Genomic DNA, 3,472 nt, shown 5'->3' on the forward strand with positions numbered 1-3,472 from the left:
CGCCTTATGAATGGGTTTGATATGTGAAACGTGTGCTGCCAAAATTTAACGTGGGCGCCCATTAAGTCTTGAAACGCTAAAAACGCGCATCGGGCAGTCAGAAAGCCCCAACATCAGTACAAACCGACGTTGGGCAATTCGTCTGTGGGCCCGCGAGTATCAAAACCCTCCTCCCCGTCCCAGGGAACGTGCAGCAGGGTTTTGAGGGGCTATTGTGGGGCCTATGAGCCTCACAGCCTCGGCCTATCACGAAACAGGCCCAAGGCCCAGGCCGAGGAGCATATGCCATTTTTTGTTGGTGTTGTTAGGCTAACTTGGGGAGCCTCTTTTCCCAATCCACACCGAGGACCACCTCATCCTCGGCCTGACGAGGGGATTTTAGAGAAAGAGACTAACCCCAAAGTAAGCTGTCATTCTCACATTTAATGCATTCAACTAACTCCCCCTGGCCGCATTAATGGGGAGGTAACCCCTTGGCAGGATAACGTTGATCAGAGTGAATCACTTGAGTACCGATAAGGCCTCTGATGGGACGGATGGCCAGATAAGAAGGCAAATAGATGATCAACAGATGGAGAGAGGGGATAGGAAGATGAAAACTATAAAAGAAAAGTTAGTAAAGTAAACAGGAGGGAGAAGGGGGGAGGGAGAACAATAAGGCCTCCTCGGCCACAGGCCGAGGAGCATCTCCCCCCTTGAAAGAGAAACTCTTAGCACTTTTCTTAGTGGCAAGATAATTCATGCTTGGTGATCGACGGCCAGCACCTAAACCTTTCACCCCACTCTCTATAAATTTATTGTTTGGGCTTATTGGGCTGAAAACCCATCACTCAGGGTCAATCCAATTTGGGTCCCCACACTTTTAATAAATACAATAAATACCCTCATTTTAATAAATACTTTTAATAAATACTTTTAATAAATACTTCATATGTCATATTCCTTGTTGTTGTCAGGTTTTATTTTATTTGAAAAACAACGGGATAGTTTGGACAAACTGATGAAAAACAGTTAGTGCAGTTGAAGACATTGGTCATTGTGCAATTTACTTCATTGTTTGTAATAATTTGTTTAACAAATTAGTAGCAAATTGTTATGCCTTTATTATATGATGTTCTTAGATTCTTAAGTAATTGTTTTAAGCATTTACGGATATTTCATATTGTTCTTCATCTTCCTTACCTGATTAGTCATCATCAATGTCAATAATTAAGACATAAAGCTAGTCATTATCAATATTTTATTCAAAACAATGAGCAATGTAAAAGAAGGGCAAAGCTATAGGCAAGTAACACTTTCTATTATATATAGGAACAAACCCAAGATTTTAATCTAGCGGAGGCCATAATATAAAAAAAATAAAAAAAATAAAAAAAATAAAAAAACAAACAAACTTCAAATAGGCTTTCATATAGTATTAAAAAATTATTAATACACAAAATCATTGTTTTTGAATAGATTAAGATGCTATCATTTACCAAAAAAAAAAAAAAGAAAAAAGAAAAGAAACTAGGCTAGCTAGGTTTTGTTGTTGTTGAAGTTAGAGCATTCACAAAGTTTTTAGCACCTCAAAAAACTATTTTATCGATTTAACCACCTCACTTTACAATACAACCAATATCAAATGTTCTATTTTTTTATCATTTCATTTAAAATAATATAAACAACTCATTAAAATAATAAAGGAAGAGAGAGAATTTGAGTTTTTTAATTGTATTTTATTTTTAACAACTTGTTACAATCAACTGGTATTTATACCGACTTACTATAATTGCAAAAAATTTTATTTTAGCTTCTCCAATAATATATAATTTTTCAGTTCTTTGGTAGTAAGATAGTTTTTTTTTTTTTTTTTTCTCTAAAATACATTCACCATTGTGAATGTTTTTATTGTTTTTGTTAAGTTTTTTGGTTGAATAGCTGCTATTTAGGCGAGGCTAGCCAGACTTATTGAGGAAAAATGGGCTTAAGGTTTTGAAAGGGGAGTCAACTACAAAAATAAAATATATAATAACTATATATATATATAAATTAGACCCAAGAAGGCTCGGGCCCCCTTGGGCCCTACCTAGGTCCGTCCCTGATTAGATATATATTTTTCAATATAGCTAGTAAATTATATAAATTCCAAGCTTGTATGGTTATCAAGTTATAAAATATTGCTGCTTTAGAAAAGTGTGTATTTAATCCCAACTATAATTTTCGAATAAAAGAAATTGTCCCAAATTTCTCAAACCAAACTTTCAAAGTACCACCAAGAATATAAGTTGCCTTAAAGAGAAAATATACCATATATCTGGTGCATGTATCCCGCTTCTCACATGGGGTGGACCCCACCCTGTTAGAAGAGAAGCTTGGTTAAACAAGCAACAACCAAGACTAACCTATGAAGCATGGGGGCGTCTCTAGATTCGGGTGCGGGTGCAGGTGCGAAACTCAGCAATTTTTGAAAAAGTAGGGTGCGGGTGCGACAGGGTGCTGTGATTAAAAAATTGTTAAAAATATTTTAATTTATATTTTCTATATATTGGTAAGCATATTTTTACATTATATAAATATATACCAAATTTAAGAGCAATATTATATAATAACTAAAACATGATGTTCATAAATTAAATACAACCCACAAATTTGAAACTAAAACATTCCATGATGTTCGGAAATTAGAATACAACCCACAAGTTTGAAACTAAAACAAAATAAAAGATAATCAACAAGACAATCAAATACAACCCTTATCAATAGCTTCACTTCGAACTTCACTTTCACTAGTAGTAACATTAGAGCTAGCATTCCCAATAACCATAGCCTCAAACTTTGGCCCATCAAGTGTAAGGGTAGCATTCTCAAAAATTCCAACTCCTCCATGTATGTCATTGTCATTCCAAGAGTCTCTTGCTATATCCCACATCTTTGTTGCTGCATTTACGTACTCCTCATTGTCATTCCAAGAGTCAAAGATTACAATGCACATATACCAAATCCTCAACACATGCAAGAGCCATTTTGTTTCTTTTTAAGGAATGAATGAATTTATATGTGCTCCAATTCCTCTCAACACATGAAGATGAACAAGATTGTCCAATAAGTTTAATGGCAAGGGTTTGAAGAGTTGGAAATGAGGAGCCATGGTATTGCCACCAAACCAAAGGTTGTAAGGCCCACTTATCTGTCAAGGCATCTGGCGAAGGAAAGCTCCCTCCTAAAAATGCAACAAATTCAATTTTCACCACCCTTAATTCACTCTCATCTTCAAAGTATCGCTCTAAACACTTGCTCCTTTTCATAAAAACTTCATGATCCTGATGTGGAGCAATGTGTTTTGGATTCTTCGAAAGCCATTCAATGGAGTAATACCTAGTTAAAGATAAATATATATATATATAGGTGATGAAACATATGTTTTACTAGAAGGGGGAACTAATGAAAATAGAAAATGAAAGTACTTACTTAGGATTTAAGGAACGAGCCA

This window comes from Quercus suber, unplaced genomic scaffold, assembly GCF_002906115.3.
Source record: "Quercus suber isolate HL8 unplaced genomic scaffold, Cork oak 2.0 scaffold_23, whole genome shotgun sequence".
NCBI classification, from domain to species: domain Eukaryota; kingdom Viridiplantae; phylum Streptophyta; class Magnoliopsida; order Fagales; family Fagaceae; genus Quercus; species Quercus suber.